General features: G+C 36.3%; 1 protein-coding gene across 7 annotated transcripts in view; it reads right to left on the bottom strand.

The window, feature by feature from the left end:
- LINGO2 (leucine rich repeat and Ig domain containing 2) overlaps nucleotides 1–19,031 on the bottom strand; it is a 1,289,931-nt gene that overhangs the window by 560,239 nt on the left and 710,661 nt on the right. For all 7 annotated transcript variants that reach the window (XM_021064187.1, XM_021064192.1, XM_021064188.1 and 4 more), the window contains one exon: nucleotides 2,292–2,377. The gene's annotated coding sequence lies outside the window, so the exon portion shown is untranslated. The remainder of the gene's footprint in view (nucleotides 1–2,291; nucleotides 2,378–19,031) is intronic.

Below are 19,031 nucleotides of genomic sequence, written 5' to 3'. Positions count from 1 at the left end.
CTGTTAAGCTGGGAGAACTTCAAAACAACTATTTCGGACATCTTAAACTATGGTTAAAAAAACATCCCATCAGCATCATTTGCAGGAAAATTCAATATTCCTGCAATATTTACTCACAACCAAAAGTTATCCCTGAACATCTGTGCCATGCTACTTTGACACAGATGGCAAAATAGTTATTAATAACATAGCACATGTAAATATTTGGATCCATTTCAATAGAACTGAGAAAGCCACAAAACTGTCTTACAAAGTGAATTTTCATTGCTGACTCAGTGTGCATTTTACTTTGCACCAAAAACGCTGCAATTTTCTTTGGTAGTTGTTTTTTAAATAAACAAGTGGCACTTATTTTTGAGGTTTTTTACTGTAATGGAGAGATGAGTTCATTTTCATTTCATAGCTGGCCAAGAACCCCTTTTATCTCCTAGAATTATACAAGATCTCTATACTGCTGGGGAAATAACAGGCCCAGCCTTCTAAATACAACTTAACTTTTCAAAGAATAAACAAAACAAAAAGAGGAAAGAAAAACATATGTTGAGAATATCAACAATATATCACATACCAAATTTTTAAAGTCTTGGTTTCTTATAAACAAATTGGAAAGAAATCATTCCTGTAAACTTCCAACTTTTTTTTTTCACATCAATCGTTTCATATTAATCTTTAAAGATATTTTGTCATTGTCAAGTTTTCTTGCAGTGGTTGCATGTGAACAATTTGGCTTTCATCTTCTTGTCCTTTAGGCTATAAAACAGGATTCTTGCTGTATGTTGAGGTAGCATGGGACAATTTGAAAAGGTCCAGACTAGAAGATGGAAGGTCTAGGATCAAATGTTATATTTTCCTCATATTAGCTCTACTGATGCTATGATTTACTGTCTGGTCTACAGGCTAGTTCAGTCTGCATGTACTGACTGATCTGTACCACAGGACTATAGAAATGAAGAGAAACTTTTATAGCCTCTTGGTACTACAATTTTATGTCTGTAACATAATGATGAATAATAATAAATACGTGGACTTGTGTATTTTGTGTCTGCCTTTTAGTAATGTCATTCAGTCTGTAATGGATTAAAATGAATTAACAGTAAACTGACCCTTAACCACAGAGTCTGAGAAGCATTGAGCTGTAGCCAGGGAGTCAGTTAATCTGTCAGGACCTCAATTTCTCCATCTGTAGAAATATAAATAACAATGCCTACTTTGTCCTCCACAGAGATTAGGTGAGTACTAAACAAAATTACTTATTAATACCTTAAATGTAAACTCTAAGACTTCATATAGGTATATAGTTGTTATATTCTAAGTAATAATCATTTGGGAAGTAGCATGGCATGTCAGCTAAAAGGGGCCTGATACCCAATAAAATGTTTGTTGTCTTTATTAATAAATACAAGAACAGGGAGTTGCCATCGTGGCACAGTGGTTAATGAATGCGACTAGGAACCATGAGGTTGCATGTTCGATCCCTGCCCTTGCTCAGTGGGTTAAGGATCTGGCATTGCCGTGAGCTCTGGTGTGGGTCACAGACGTGGCTCGGATCCCGCGTTGCTGTGGCTGTGGTGTAGACCAGTGGCTACAGCTCTGATTCAACCCCTAGCCTGGGAACCTCCATATGCCACAGGAGTGGCTCAAGAAAAGGCAAAAAGATGAAAATAAATAAATAAATAAATAAATAAATACAAGAACAGAAACTCTGGCATCAGATAAAACCACACTCAACCGTCTCAGAGAACACTGTGTGATTTAAGGCAGGTCACATAATCTTTCAATAGCACAATTTCTCCATCTGTAAAATGAGTAATAATAGAATCTATCTTTAAGGGTTGTTGAGTCGTCAATAAAATAATGAATAAAATATTGAGTATTTAATGCTTGGCATATGGACTGTATTCAATAAATATTAGTCATACCTTTTAGCTCTTTTTCTGTGCTAAGGAAATGCTTGATTGTTCATATGCAATCCTACTTCTTAGGAAAACATAATAAGGCAACTACCTAATCTCTATTTTAAAAATTAGGAAAGTAAGATGGAAAGAATTAAGCTTTCACAAAGTCACATAGCTACTTTAAATCCATGTCTGTCTGCAACAGAATTGGTGATATTTCCCACATAATACCACCTCCCCAAGGTATTCTCATAATGAGAATGAACTTCATAGGCTACATTTTAGAAGCATTCTCACTTTTGTTTGTAAACTATGAGGATTCTTTGCATGAGAAATGGCATCAGTAGATTTAATAACACATAAAGGAGAGACCCATGAATCATCTTTCTCACTTACCAGTTTGACGTGCTGCTCTCCTCATGCTGGTAGTGGCCACTTTTAGGGTCCTGCTTTGAGCCTTTTCTCATATCCCTGTTTCAAGGCTGCAAAAAATGTAAAAAAAAAAAACCATGATACTTGTTTCTAGAAGGATTTCCATATATTAGTGACCAGAACAATAATAACTCCAATTTACATAGCATGTTTTATAAAACTTTTAAAGAAACACAATATGGATTAACTTGCTTCATATGTTTGGGGTTTTGCATCTTGAAAGCAAGTATATTGTGATGTTTCATCCTGGAATTCTCAGAACATGACAAGTTATCTATCACCTAGGCACTCATTAAATCCTTTTTTGTTGTTGTTGTTAAGCAGATGAAAGAATGAAATGCATGTTCAAATACATTCATATATTTGAAGATTTTCAGTCGTTCACTCCAGAAGGCAAAATGGTATTTTATTATAATGTAGTTCTTTGCAGAAAAGGAGAAAACAGACCCAAAGAAGAAAGTATTTTTACTGTAGCAATAAACACATTTCAAGGGTTAAAAATTTGATAATGGAGCCAATATGCAAGCCACAGATTCTTCCCAGTGGTTTCAGTATTTAATAATTATTGGACAAACACAAAAATCTATTATCAAAAAGTTTTAATCTATTTATAGAGGAAAATTTAAATACAATCGTTTCAAAGCTTGAATTAACTTTTGGAGTAACTAGAAGTTGAAAAAATGAAGTGAAATTAAATATTCTTTTTAGAATTAGAATATTTTTCCATTGTCCTAATGAATCTTCTTACGCTACTTCCCAACTCCACTCAACTTTCCTCCACAATCCTCAAAGAGACAGTATATGCTAGGAAATTTTTCATTAACTCAAAATAATTATAATGAGGTGAAATTCTTTCTTCAAATAATGGATGCCAATTGCTTCCCTTCATAACCCATACTTTTATAACATATTGGCTCACTGACCTTGCTACTTGGGTGGCCAATAATAATAGTCATATCATATCACAATCATAATAGGAATGGTTATTATTTTGTTGCTTACAATGTATCAGGAATTGTTCTTACCATTTTAGAGGAATTATATAATTTAATAGATAATGGATAATTTTAGGGCCCTATAAGGTAGATGTTACTAAATTAGTAAAGATCCACCACTAGTAACAATAGAGTAGAATTTGAAGCTTTCCCAGAACATATCATCTTCATCACCAAGGTTAACAACTTCCTTCCAAACTTAAGCCAAACTGGAACTCTTGATTTTCCTCATGTACCTTCCAAACCATCTGCTTTGCACTCAAGCCAGGAACATAGGATCTTCCTTAATAACTTCCTCTTCCATGATAATGATACCTAAAATCCACACAGCTGTCTTCTTTCATCAATGGAAGCCACCATCTATTACCAAGGGTATATAGAAAAGCTTTCCACCTATTCTCACTGATCCCACTCTTGACTCATTCTACAATCTGTTGCTCACATTCCAGCCAGAGAAGACTTTTTATAGCATAATTCATCATTTCACTACTCTGCCTAAAACTCTTTTCCATTGCACTGGGAATGAAATCCAATTATCTTATCATGACCTACAAACTCTGATATGGACTGGCTGTAACCTACCTCTCAAATATTATCTCACACAGTTCTCCGCCACATTTTATTGGACTCCCACATACGCTTTCCTTAATAAGCCATGCTCTTCAGCACCTACAGACATTGCTTTTCAGGAATTCAAGCTTGGAATGCTCAGCAACTGGATCCATTTCATGCCTTAGGTTCAAAAGCCACTTTCTCAAAGAGGTTTATCCTGTTACCCCGAAGTGTCTTCCTTCCCACCATTACCTGTTACCATATTTTATTTTTTTATTTTTTTTGTCTTTTGTCTTTTTTGTTGTTGTTGCTATTTCTTGGGCCGCTCCCGGGGCATATGGAGGTTCCCAGGCTAGGGGTCCAATCGGAGCTGTAGCCACCAGCCTACGCCAGAGCCACAGCAACGCAGGATCCGAGCCGCGTCTGCAACCTACACCACAGCTCACGGCAACGCCGGATCGTTAACCCACTGAGCAAGGGCAGGGACCGAACCCGCAACCTCATGGTTCCTAGTCGGATTCGTTAACCACTGCGCCACGACGGGAACTCCTGTTACCATATTTTAAATTTATTTGTCTGTAATCTGTTTTCCTCACTGGAATGTGGGATTCATGTGGACAGAGATCCTGCTATGAAGAAATAGCTCTTAAAAATTTGTTTAGTGAATGTCCGTATGAATGAATACATGTTAAAATATATTCACTCTATTTATTCTTCCTTATATTTATTCATTCCCAAAAAGGAAGAAATCTTGCATTTAAAGAATCACTAAATAGGAAACCACAGAAAAATGATTTTTTTCATACTCATTCATGTATGTATGCTTGAACTTTTCAGGTATTAAAACAATTTCCATTACAGAAAATAAAATAGATTTATGTTTTTTTCTTAAAGCACACTGAAGACCACAACTGTATGCATTAGTTTACAGTATATTCCAAAAGGGTCCCACCTGTAACACTCTTGGTATGGCATTCAGGGGGCAATATACTATATATACATATACTATCTTGGATTTGGGCATAAATTTTGTGAATATTTGTAAGCCAGGGTTAAACATTTAGAAACTTCTAAGTTACTTTGTGTGGTCTTTCTGTGACTCCCATCAACAATAAGCCAAGGGAAACTAGAAACCCTCAAACAATTCTGATGTAAGTTTGTACGATAAGGCATTAATATTATCATTACAGGTCATACACTTTGGTTTTATTCACACAAAACAATGACATATAAAGACTTCATAGTTTAACTAGCAGCCTTTTTTTTTCTGTCTTAATCATTCTGCTAAAATATGTGAAACCCAATAAGATTTGTTTCATTATTGTTATTATTATCATTGTTTGATTTAAAATATTGCTTCTCAAGTTTAAAGTGAATATGAGTTACATGATATCTATATGCATATTAATCAAACTAAAGATTTTTGATTGGGTGGGTCTAGGACAAGACTCAAGCGTCTGTTTTTGTCACAGGCTTACGTTTTGCTGATGGTGCCAGTCCACTAAATACAAATGGGGCAACAAGAATTCAGATTGTAGGTAGCATTTCTGTAAGATTTTAAAATGGCACTTGAGTAATTCATGGTGTGTGAGTGTGTGTGCATTTTCCATATGCAAAAATATTATAACTATAATAAAGAGTTTTAAACTTACATTTTCTTTTTTCAAAAAAAAACCACTTTGAGATCAATACTATTAAATAAGCAGTTAGCAAACTTCACATACTTCTACTCTTCTTTATTTTGTAATGTACCAATTATTATGATTAAATAAACATTTTCCTTGCTTTAAAAATAAGAGTTTATTTTGATGTCACCTAGTGTAGGCTCCCTTGAATTTAATAATACATAATTAAATAAATAAAATATTGACTTTTTATCACTGGCTAATAAGATTTTATGTAACTTTTGCTTTCTTCTGCACTTATTTATCCATTCCAATAACTTTTACTGCACAGATTTTAGCTATCATTAATTCTTACAATATACCATGCTAAGTATGTATGTTTATATAATTTAATTAAAAAGTCATATTATTTTTTAAATTAATAATAATAGTTATGATTTTAGTTACTTATTAATAACCAGGTCCTATATTAATGCTTTGTATGTATTAATTCATTTAATCCTCATTCAAAATAAGCTATTAATATGTAAAGTTTTTAGGTGGAAAAATTAGTTCAAGTTTACATGGTTTAAAAGTGGCAAAACTAAGACTGAAATTTAACTGTGCTAGACATTGTTTTTATAATAAAGTGAAGTTTATTATTTTTTGAAGGATCCAGTAAATATTTTTTCTGATGGAACATATTTTAGGTAGCCAAGAATATTACAAGAGAAAACACAGGATTAAATCTCTATATCATATGCTTTATTCAAGGAAATATTTATGTTAAAATAGGAATAATTTTTTCTTTTTTTAATTTAATTTTTTTTTATGGCTGCACCTGCAGCATATGGAAGTTCCTGGGCTAGGGGTCAAATTGGAGCTGCGGCTGCAGACCTACACCACAGCTGCAGCAGCATGGGATCTGGGCTACTTCTCCAACCTATACTACAGCTTGTAGCAACTCTGGATCCTTAATGCACTGAGTGAGGCCAGGGATTGAACCTGCATCCTCAGGAATACTATGTTGGGTTCTTAAGGCCCAACATGAACTCCAAAAATAAGACCTATTTTCAGGAGCATAGAAAAATTCATTATAAACTTTACAGCATAATGATTTTAGTCCTTGTTTTCAAAACTTAGCAAAAGAGTATTTCATTGCTAAATATTACTTGGATTTATTAATGGTGATCTTTCTGAAAGCATGGGTTTTATTACTATTGAAAGGATGGAAGAAAAATAAGTAGAATGTTGATAGATGTTTTTAATAATGGTGGACTCATTGTAACAAGGATATGCTTTTTCCTGACAATTTAAGCTCATTTACAAATAGCAATTTATTTCATAAACATATCTCCAAATTCTATTAAAGATATAGTCACATTGGCTATACCTACAATTACCATTTCTCCCATTATAAGTACCACTACCGAAGCATGTCTTACCTATTGGAATCATACACTACAGTACACACACACACACATGCACACACACACACACACACACTCATACACACATATCCACATAAGGAATTTTTTTTGAATTATCCCTATTATGTTTTGGGGAAAACTTTAAGAGGAGTACTTCCAAAATAGAATTTCAACCTCAATAATAATGTATTCTTATCTAGTTTGATAGATTTTGCACTGCTATGATTTCATATCAGGTTCACTTAAATTTCCAGAGTTGATATTATAATCATTGTAGGTTATAATGATTTCAGTTAGATTTGATACCAATCAAAAACTTCTAATAGCACAGGAAAAGTATACAGTCTGCCTAAGATACTAATCTGGCTCTTTTCTAAAAGAAGTTTAATGAGAACTGGCCAGTTTTCATTTTCTTCATTACTTCTGACAGATAAAACTATTATTTTCTTTGCCTGCATCTTCAAGAGCTATCTAAAAAACTTCGTAAAGAAACACATGAAGCCCCTCCACTATATAAGGCATCCTGACTCTGATTCTGTTTCTAAATCAATCATTCAGAAGTTATTCTTTTTGAAAGTAGTTAGTTGTGGAGTTGTTCAGGAAATCCTGGTGCAAGATTCAAGTACAGGGGTAAAAATTACAATAGTTTAGATAAATGTCATAAGAGAAAAGAAGAAAAATAAATTATGTATACAGGTGTGTAGTTGGGGTGGGGTAGGGTCAGTATTGAAGGAGAAAGTATTGCTAGGAGGGAGAATCCAAGAATCTTAAAAATCTTGAGTTAATACAAAAATATCTGACCACCTCCTAGCTGACTTAGATTTCAGCCTCTTTCCTAGTGAATCTACTCCTAAAATGCTTCCATGCTTTTTAACCAATATTCTTACATTATCTAAAATTTTTTAACATTAAAACTCTTATGTCAGGCATTGATGTTCTTCTATAATCTATAGTTTGAAAGAGGGTAGGTGGAGGGAGTTCCCACCACGGCTCAGCAGAAATGAATCTGACTACTATTCATGAGAATGCAGGTTCTATCCCTGGCCTTGCTCAGTGGGTTAAGGATCCAGCATTGCAGTGAGCTATGGTGTAGGTTGCAGATGCAGCTTGGATCTCACATTGCTGTGGCTGTAGTTTAGGCCAGCGGCTACAGCTCCAGTTCGACCCCTAGCCTGGAAACCTCCATATGCTGTGGGTGCAGACCTAAATAGAAAAAAAAAAAAAAAAAAAAAAAAAAAAAAAAAAAGAAAGAAAAGAAAGAGGATAGGTGGATTTCCCTGAAAAAACAAAGGATGTCTCAATGACTTTTTAAATCTATGACTGCCATCCCCCACCTCTGTTGATGCTGCTGATTCTTAGATGAGTCATCTGCCTCAACCCTGGTCTTGCTCCCTTTCCCTACACCAAATCCTTCACCAGTTTCACCAGATTAAATCCTCTAACTCAAAGCTGGAATCCTGCTGATCCCGTTTCGAAATGCTCCCCTTCACCTATAGAATGAAGAGAATGGAGCTCAATTTCTAAGTCCTTGGCCTGGGCTCAAAGATGTTAATTCACATTTAAAGATTCATTTCTGCAAGTGCATAATGTAGATATGCACTGAAAAACTGAAAAGGTCTTCACAACTATAATTTCATTCTTAAAGTAAATCTGTGAAATGAAACTATTGAAACACAGAGATGTTGTAATTACCCTAAGCTTTTAGTTAGTGGAAACCAGGTTTGAATCTTCTTCCTAAAGTCCAAACCTACAAACAACTTCATCCTCCAAACTGCATAATTAGCCACTTTGGGAAATACTTTATTTTCCTTTCTCTGAATACAGATTCATGTCTTAGTTTTTGTTCAGAAGAGCATTCTTCTTGGTCTCTTTATTTCCATATATTTATCATCTTCCAAGACCCAGATCAAAAGCTATATTCTTCTATCACCTTCAGTTGAGAATGCCTTGTCCCTTCTCAGCATAAATTATTATACTTTTCTTACAGCATTTTCTGTTTAGATGCCATTTTCAAGTTATTCATTTTCCAAATGTTTCTCTTATTCTTTGGTAAGCTCTTCCAGGGCCAGAGCGATAGTTTGGTTTATCTGAGCAGTCACTCAGTTTGGCTCAATGTCTTGTGCATCATAGGGGTCAAATAAAGGACAAAGGGGGGGGTTCTTCCATCTTTTATATTTATTTTTTATTAGAGTATAGTTGATTTACAATATCGTTCCAATTTCTGCTACACAGCAAAGTGACCCAGTCATATATATATGTATATATATATATATGTATGTATATATACACATATATATATATATGTATACACCCACACACACCCACACACACACACAAGCACACACATTCCCTTTCTTATATTATCTTCATCTATCCAAAGAGATTAGAAATGGTTCCCTGTGGTATAGCACAGGGCGTCATTGTTTATTCACACTAAATGCTAAAGTTTGCATCTACTAACCCCAAACTCCTAGTCCATCCCACTCTCTCCTCCTCCCCCCAGGCAACCATAAATCTGTTCTCCATTTCTATAAGTCTGTTTCTGTTCTGTAGATAGGTTCATTTGTGCCACAAATTAGATTCCACACATAAGTGGTATCATATGGTATCTGTCTTTCTAACTTCCTTCACTTAGTGCAAGAATCTCTAGTTGCATCCTTGTTGCTACGAATTGCATTCTTTTTTATTTTTTTATGGCTGAGCAGTATTCTATTATATATATGTACCTGAAAATATGGTGACATGTTGGACTGAGAGGGCAGGTCCATCAGAGTTTATAAAGATCAGTTAGGGACAGTTTAAGAATGATTTTTACATAGCCCATGTTGCTCTCTTTCAAGATAATTCTATTATCTAGTGGTAGCTTCCTAAATTACAGATATATTACATAAGAATTAACTAGCTTCTAATATTGGCTTTGCATTTCAACACCTAAGAGTTGCCAAGCATCCAAATCTCCTTTGAGCTACACAAGTTTAGGAGAGGTAGATTCATTTAAGATAAAACAACTTTTCTTACAATTGTTTCTCCTTAAGCCTATTATCATCATTTATCTAGATATCCACTACTGTGGAGAATGTTACTGCTATTTCTATCTCCAAAGCAGTGGACTAACTGTTGATAAAGTGTTTTCCTGTATACTTCAGGCATTTTGGAAATAGCTTTTGGATCAAACTAAAATGAGTCCCAGTATAAATACAGAACCCAAGACATTGCAGATGGTACTCAGCAAGATATTGATGTGACAGCTAGAAAAATGCAGCGTGACCCTCTGCAACTGATGTTTTGTATTGAGTATAGGGTCTAATAAAATGAGTTCCATCATGGAACTTGTGTGTTCAGTGAAATCTGTATAAACCTAAACATGAGCTTTGATTGCTGCTTTAGTAAAAATTTAAAAAAAAGATAAAAGACAAACTATAATTAGAATGGTAGTTTGAGTCACATTCAACCCGTTAAATATGTACTTTCTATTCCAATCAAGGTGAGACGTGAAAGAATATTCATATTATAGATGTTGACTCACAGGGAATATTATTTCAATGATACTGAAACATGACCAATTTTCTCTTAAAACCTCTGGCATATTTTACAGCTTGATTCATTTTCTAACACTTTCAAAGCTTTAGTTCATTAAATTACACTGGTTTTACACAAGCCACTCGGAATATCTACTCTTGACCTACAAAGATGGGGGTGCAAGGATTTATCTTAAATACATTTTACTTCCCTCATGTAGATCAATAGAGACAGCCTCCTAAAGAACTATATTGTTTCATGTATATGTGGAATATAAAATATGGCACAAATGAGCCTATGTACAACACAGAAACAGACTTGTGGAGATAGAGAACAGATTTGTGATTGCTGAGGGGTGGGGAGTGGGATGGACAGGGAGTTTGAGGTTGGTAGATGCAAACCATTACATTTAGAATGGATAAGCAATGAGATCCTATTGTACAACACAGGGAACTATATTCAATCTCTTGATATAGAACATGATGGAAGATAGTATGAGAAAAAGAATGTATATATGTATGGTTAGATCACTATGTATATATGTATATATGTATGATTAGGTCACTATGTGGTACAGCAGAAACTGACACAACCCTGTACATCGTCTAAACTCTAGTAAAAACAAGATTTTTAAAAAGAACCATATTATTTCATTGTTGTAGGAAAAGCTTCAGACATGGTGAGTTAAGTAGTGGTGAAGAGAACACCTCAAGATTATAAGCTACACTGTGCACAGCCTGGGCAATTAATCAGGGCCTCTAGTGTCAGCAGTGGATCCTAACAGCATCGTCTTTCCTAAAAGGGTCTTCGCCTGAATAAGGTGAGGGAGAGTTGCTGAACAGGGTCTGAATGTCATAATTTGGATGTAGCTTGGTGACACATACTCACAAGAATCTTCAAGCCATAAGTGACTAGGACCTCCAGGCTGTCTCCCATTTGATATGGGAATATTTTCTGACAAGGGTCCCCAATGCAGTTCCACTGGTGTGAAAAATGGAGCTGAAACAACAACTTCAACTATTGGATAAGTCTGTTTATATGCAGCAGAAACCAGACTCCTTGTGCCTGTCACACACTGGTCCAAGTTTGGCACTGTAAAACTATTCAGAAGATATAGAATCCTAGTTTCACATGGCAGCTCTTCAAATAATTGAAGGAAGTTATCATTGCCCTGCAGGGATGTGGAGCATCATTCTGACTCAACCTCACCATTTTCTTGAACATAAAATGACAGGCACATTCCTCACATGACATATTTCCAGACATTGCACAAGCCTGGTCACCTTCTTTTGGATGCACTTCCATTTGTCAATGTCTCCTTTGAAAATATCTTGAACATCCTATGACATTTCTGAAGCTTCCAGCAGAAATGGAATGCCCTGAGAATAACAGTAAATTTCTCTGGTCTGTGAAGAGTGACGAGACCTAAACTTAAAGAAAATTTCCATCTCTCAAAAGTAGACAGAGAAAGAACTCACCATTGCAATATGAATGGATCAAAAATTCAACTCTAAGCTGAGTGGTGTCAGGGAGTGATATTTGAGAGAATACCACCTATAGTACATTGTGTGCAACCCACAGGTGATATTCACTCAGTTGTCTGTATTTCCTGTCAAAGATCCAAAATACTGGACTCTTTGTTAGAGAAAGGACCTGGGTCATGACTTTTCACTTGGCCAGCTAAGTAACCTCAGACAAGTCACTAACATCCATGGTTTTCAGTTTCTTCAGTTCTGTAATAGTGATTTTGTCTGTCAATTGGACTAGATCATAAGGTGCACAGATATTTGCCTAACCATTATTTTGGAGTGTGTCTGTGTCTGGAGGGTATTTCTGGTGAAATGAGTATTTGAGTTGCTGGACCCAGCAAAGTGGATCCTCTTCAATGCCCGTGGACATCACCCAATCATCTGAGGGCCCGAATAGAAGAAAAAGTTGGAGGAAGAATTCAGCCCTTTCTGCCTAACTGCTTGAGATGGGAACTAGATCTTTCCCTGCCTTTGACAGGCCTGATTTTCAGGGTTTCAGACCCAGACTGAATTACACCACTGGTTTTCCTTGGTCTCCCAGTTTGCAGAACGTAGATCTTGAGACTTCTGGCCTCCATGTTTGCATGAGCTGATTCCTTGTAATAAAGCTATATATATATGCTTTTGGTTCTGTTTCTCTAGGGAACCCTGACTAATGTAATCATCAAATGGATTAGATATCTCTAAAATTCTACATAAACTATAATTTACCCTGGTAAGAGATTCCAGTATTTCAACACTTCTTGTTTGTCAGGAGTCCTCTCTGTGATTATAATTTAGCCCAGATTTAAACAGTTTCATGTTCAATGAAATCTGAGAAAATGCTCCACCAGTTCCCACAGTATTCCTATTCATTTATTCGTTCGTTGTTTCACCCAGAAACTTACCTTTGTGCATACAGTGAGCCTATCACAGTGCCTGGCAGTAGTGGACACAAAGGAATATAATTGCAGCTGGTTCCCTTGAAGAACCTATTACAGTCTCATTAAGCAGGCAAGATACTACATTTAAAGCAGTAAAAACATGAGTGTCAAATGCTGATGACAATAAATGATAATGGGGTTCAGAGGAGGGAAAGATCAACATGGCCTAATAAGATGGAAAGTACTTCCTGAAGGAGATTGAAGGAGATGGGAAAGTTGACGAGCTGGAAGAAAGGAGTATTTACAAACTAGTCAGAGTATGCAAGCTTTGAAAGAGCTCTCTATTCTAGAAACTAAACAGCAACTGCAAATACGGATCAAAATACAAATATGGGATTGTAGCAGCCCCTTGTACACACAACACCCCACCCTGCTTAGGCAACAAGATATAACAATCAAGCATGAGGTTGTACCATTCCTACAGGGCCTGTGTAGCATTGTAAGTACAAATGTTAGGAGACTTGAGAACAAGAGGAATCTGAAATCTGTTTTGGGGCTTTGACATGTATTTAAAGATAAATGAATTTGTTGTCAACTGGCTTTGGAAGGGGTGATTCTAAAACTCTGGTACTGTTGAGGCATTGTTCTCAGCATCTGCCTCACTGGTATAGCAGACAATTCATGACTAATTATGGGGCCAAGTGACACAGATTTTTTTTCTTTTTTGGCCACCCTATGGCATATGCAGTTTCCAGGCTAGGGATCAGATCCAAGCCACAGCTGCAACCTAAGCTGCAGCTGCAGAAAAGCCAGATCCTTAACCCACTGTGCCAGGTTGGGGACCGAACCTGTGTCATGGCACTGCCGAGATGCCACCAATCCTGTTGCACCACAGTGGAAACTCTGACACAGCTCTTAATGACTAATTTTGTGATAGGAGCAAAGGCCTGAGCATCAGTTTAAGCATGTCTGGAAAGACATCGATTGAATATAGAGAGGAGAGCTGAGGATATCCTTCTGATACATGATTAGGGGTCCAGCAGAATTGAATTGTTGGATCTTATTGCTAACCTCTTCCAACAATCTCCTTGAAGAGAGGCAGCACTAGCTGTTCTTCAGCCCAATCATTGTCTTGAAGAAAACAGGCACAGTGGTGACAAATAAAATATCCTATGCATCAATTTCTTACACTCAAGTGGAGTAAATGTAGACCCATTATCAGAATGAGAGTGTCTGGCAATTTGTGTGTCACAAATTGCTGATGCAAAGTTATAGGTGCTCAGTAAATATTTACTGAGTAATTGAGTTTGATGAAAACTAGAATCGCTTTGTGTCACTTGATGAAAAGATCCATTTATTACAATCAAGAAATTATCCCTGGAAATTTCCTCCAAACCACTCTCTCTCCCCAAAGAAAATATCTATAAATACAAATACACGTAGATACATAGGCATCCATGTGGCCTCTCATGTGTGCATGTGTGTGTGTTATTTCCTGATGCTTAGATTTCTGTTTTCAAATTGGGTTCCCTCCTGCAAGAAAATATTTTTCTCCTTTTATACTGAAAAACATGCTGTTGAAAGTAGCCCTCCAACCAAATACTCCTTTAAAATCATAAGAATATTGTGGAGAATTCCTGTCATGGCTCAGCAGAAACAAATCTGACTAGTGTCCATGAGGATGCAGGTTCAATCCCTGATATTACTCAGTGGGTTTAGAATCTGGCATTGCCATGAGCTATAGTATAGGTTGCAGATGCAGCTCGGATCTGGCATTGCTGAGCTGTGGCTGTGGCTGGCACCTGTAGCTCCAATTGGATCTCTAGCCCGGTAACCTCCATGTGCCATGGGTACAGCCCTAAAAATACAAAAAGAAAAAAAAAGAATATTATGGGCTGACTCTGCTTTAACTCATGAAACCAACCCCAAGTTACAAGGAATGAAACACCATGTGGAATTTTTTAAAAGAATAAAAAGAGAAATATAAAATCATCTGTGGACAGGAGACAGAGTTCATAGTCATTCCCCAAGGAGTTGAAACACAGAGCCAGACTCCCTTTTGGAAGGTGCTTGTATTCCCTGCCTGAGGGCACTGATTTCATTGAGACACACAGAGAAACCATTCAGCGTGCTCAGTGCCAAGCAGAGAAGGCAGGAGAAGTTCAAGGGGAAGTTGGCATCAAGTCACTGGAATAGGAAGGCTAATAAGACGGGCAATGTCTATAGTGTGTATACAGTAAATTACAGAATGAAAAAGTAGACTTTGGCTTTGGATGGAAGAAAGCCCAGACAAAGTTAAAGTTACTCACTAATCCAGCAGATAATATTGTATAGACAGACACTGGTCCCTTTGTCGCAGGGAATGAGCTTTGCTTCATTTTCTGTGCCTTCTAATCACAGGCTATCTTTAAGAGTGCACAGAACATTGGAATCTTGTGATAAGTGTTCTTTTGATATGCTTCTCCCTCCACTGCAATTTGGGGACTACATTATAGAACAAGTCAATATTTTTAACTTTTTACCCATCAGGAATTTCTGAAATATCCCTACATTCCAGAAATGGTTTAGCATAAGTTGATTCTATTTGAGAAAGCCTTATATGATTATATTAGAAGCCACTAAATAGAGTTTGGGTCATATGCACGATAAGTCATAGACTGAAATTTTTCAGGAAATTTGTCTAAAAGTATTTGAAAGCCAAATTTATGAGAGCTAATTCAATATAATCAATCCTCCCCTGAAACACCCTCTGCTCCTCCTCAGCCCACATAAAATGTGTGGGAAATATTAAATTGCCCAGTGGAAGACTGAGTAAAGTATATACAAACATCCATAACAAGCCCACAAGAAAGACGAATACAAGCAGCAGCAGTTATCTTAATGGTTTCTTACCATGACAACTCAGTCTGGGAATGCAATGAGCTGCTTTCAGATTTATTGCTGACATGGCATAAATGTTAAATATTGCAGTTTCAGCCATTAACCTAAACTTGTTAATTAGGTAGGGAAATGATGGAATATTTTCTCAGCTTAATTTACCAAGATGTTCTCAGTCAATAAAGGTTAGCTGTTTGATGAGGCTTCTCAGCTACTAATATGACCCACAGTGTATAGATTAAACAACAACATATAACAGGAGGGAAAAACAACCCAATTACTCCTATTAAGAGGCTCCAAAGTATACTCTTAGGTAAGGTCTTACAAATAATCTATTTTGTGTATGTATGTATTCTTTCCTATCAAACCAAATGATAGGCGAGTTACTAGGAATAAAACTTTCTTCTATATTTCCCAAGGGGGTAGTTTTGAATAGTGAAAAGCCACATGGCACAGGAGACTGAAAATCACAGTCAGAGATTCTTGAGGTTCCTGTTTTTTCGTTTTTGTTTTTTTTAATTTGATAAATATTTGGGAGTGCCTCTAGAATCTTGAATAGTCATCAAGAAGAGAATTTAACCACTTGTAGCATTATCCAGGAGTTCTGGGGAGGGAGTTTGGTAAAAGAACTCTTCCTCTCTAAGCCTTGGCCATCAAGCTCAATTTGAATATAGGACATCTCTGAGTTAAACTTTCTAGCTGTACTAGTACATTTTCATGGACTAAAAGGATAAATCAATTGACGCCTATTTTAAAATCTTAGTTTAAGGAAAGGACTACTAATGAAAATTTAGAACTGTTTTGAACACACATTATACTTCTAATTCTGCCTTAAATTACCCTTTGATGGCACTCTTTGCAAAGTATATTGGATTAGAGATTCTCATACTAAGTGAAATAAGTCAGAAAGAAAAAGACAGATACCATATGATAGCACTTATATGTAGAATCTAAAATGTGGCACAGGGAATTCCCATTGTGGCTCAGAGTAAACAAATCTGACTAGTATCCATGAGGATGCAGGTTTGATCCCTGGCCTCACTCAGTGGGTTAAGGATATGGTATTGCTGTAAGCTGTAGCATAGGTCACAGACATGCCTTGGATCTGGCATCACTTTGGCTGTGGTGTAGGCCAGTGGCTACAGCTCCAACCCCTAGCCTGGGAACCTCCATATGCCATGAGTGCAGCCCTAAAAAGACAAAAAAATAAAATAAAAAAATAAATAAAATGTGGCATAAATGAACCTATCTACAGAACAGAAACCAACTCACAGACATGGAGAATAGACTGGTGGTTACCAAGGGGTGGGGGGCAAGGAGTGGGATGAACCGGGAGTTTGGGATTAGTAGATGCAAACTATTTCATTTGGAGTGGATAAGCAATGAGGTCCTGCTGTAGAGCATGGGGAACTATATCCAATCACTGACGGAAGATAATACGAGAAAAAGAATGTATACATATGTATAACTGGGTTGCTTTGCTGTATGGCAGAAATTGACAGAACATTGTAAACCAATTAGAATGAAATTTTCTTAAAAAAAGAAATGCAAATTAAAAAAAAAAAAGTTACTGGACTAGGTAGGCAAATAGTGTGACCCATGATGGCAGCTCCTATTTCTATATTACCTTAATCATACCCTTTGGTTTTCAAGAAACTGAGTTTCAAGTACTCTGAGTTAATGTACCTAAATGGGAAACCTTACTAACTACTCTAGCAGACACTCCCCTAAGGAACAAAAACTGATTACTTATTAATTAAATCCTATTGTAAACAGATCCTGCTCTTTAGCAGGATTATCCAAAATGATATACCCTAAGAAAGTTAAGACAGCACAATAAATAGAATTTAGTGGTTAAAACAGTAGCTCCAGAGTGAAACCTTGAGTTAAGATCTTAGCACCACCAATATCTGGTTATATAAGAAGCAAGTTATTTTACTCCCCAAGCCAACATTTCCTTATTTGCAAAATACGAAAAAAACAGTATCTACTTCATACAAACAAAACTACTTCATAGTTTTGAGAATCAAATGAGGTATTACACAGTAATGTTACATGTAATGAGTAACCAATAGAAGTTATTTTTTACTTTTAACAAAATATCCTTTTTATTATTAGCATCTCCTATATAAAACTGAGGCATCATCTTTCAGTGGAAGATTTCTCATGAGATAATTTGATCAGGAATGTTTTACCACACGATGATCCTAATTATACCAAATCATTGTCCCCAGTTAAACTGTCGTGGTGTCTGAGATGAATTGTCTTATGGTGAATCAGAGCGGATAAAATTGTTCTATGTATATCTGACCAATAAACCCATATTTTATATTTCACTTAGTGTTTTGCAATTTACAAAATGTTTCAAAATAAAATATTTTGTTTATAAAGGAAAGAAAAATACATCACCCAAAACGTGGCTGTTTTGCTTACCCTTTTATCAGACATTGACATTTATAAGGGTGTCTTTCTCTGTACCAGGAAAAAGACGATGACTCTAAATTTCTAGAAATATCATTAATGGAGACTAGGCAAAGATGTAAATCTGCACAACCGCCATACTCTTGTTTGTTGTGCTCTAATAACCTGCCAAAACTGGCTTGCTCCTTTTCCTCACACCCCAAACATTTTCTTTTGTATTTACTGCAGATGGTATTTAAGGTGGTGACCTGGGCCATTTCAAGGAGTCTCTCAGTTTTCCTGGGTATCTCTCAAGTCTGCAGGTGGGATACATATCATTAAACTTCTGTTTTTCTCCTGTTGATCTATTTTTAATACGGAGGAGGGGAGGTCTTAACAAAGAACCTGGAAAAGTAGAGGGAAAATTATTTTTTTCTTTGCTACATTTCATGCCAATGCTTATGGACACTGAGGCTGCAAAGAGGTTAGAAATACAAAGAAGTGGAAGGAATCGCCCTGTTCTCAAAAGGGCTTATATTTGAACTATATACATATGGTAGAGGAGAGAAATTCTCACCCTACTTCTCTAAGCTCCACCACCAATTGGAGCAAGCTTCTAGGATACAGAATGGGCAATACTTATAAATGATCGTGACCATCTGCTTTAAGATGTCATACTTGGGGGCCATCAGAGTAGCTTTCTTCCATAATGCCTTCTTCGTTTTAATATTGTGGGTAAATTGGTAAAGAACCTATTATCTGAATTTTGGCCTGACCTTTGTACTCCTATATCATGTTGTGCTTTGCTTTGTGTTTCTCTTTGTAAGTACATTAGTTAGTTGTTGAGGCTGAGGCTTAGGGAAGTAAGGAAAGGAGTGTTGGTGTGGTTTATGTAAGAAAGAAAGCAGATCAATATTTATAGAAATGGATTTCAT

This window comes from Sus scrofa, chromosome 10 (genome assembly GCF_000003025.6).
Source record: "Sus scrofa isolate TJ Tabasco breed Duroc chromosome 10, Sscrofa11.1, whole genome shotgun sequence".
NCBI lineage: Eukaryota > Metazoa > Chordata > Mammalia > Artiodactyla > Suidae > Sus > Sus scrofa.
The sequence above is the reverse complement of the archived record's forward strand: the minus strand, read 5'-3'. Positions and strand labels throughout refer to the sequence as shown.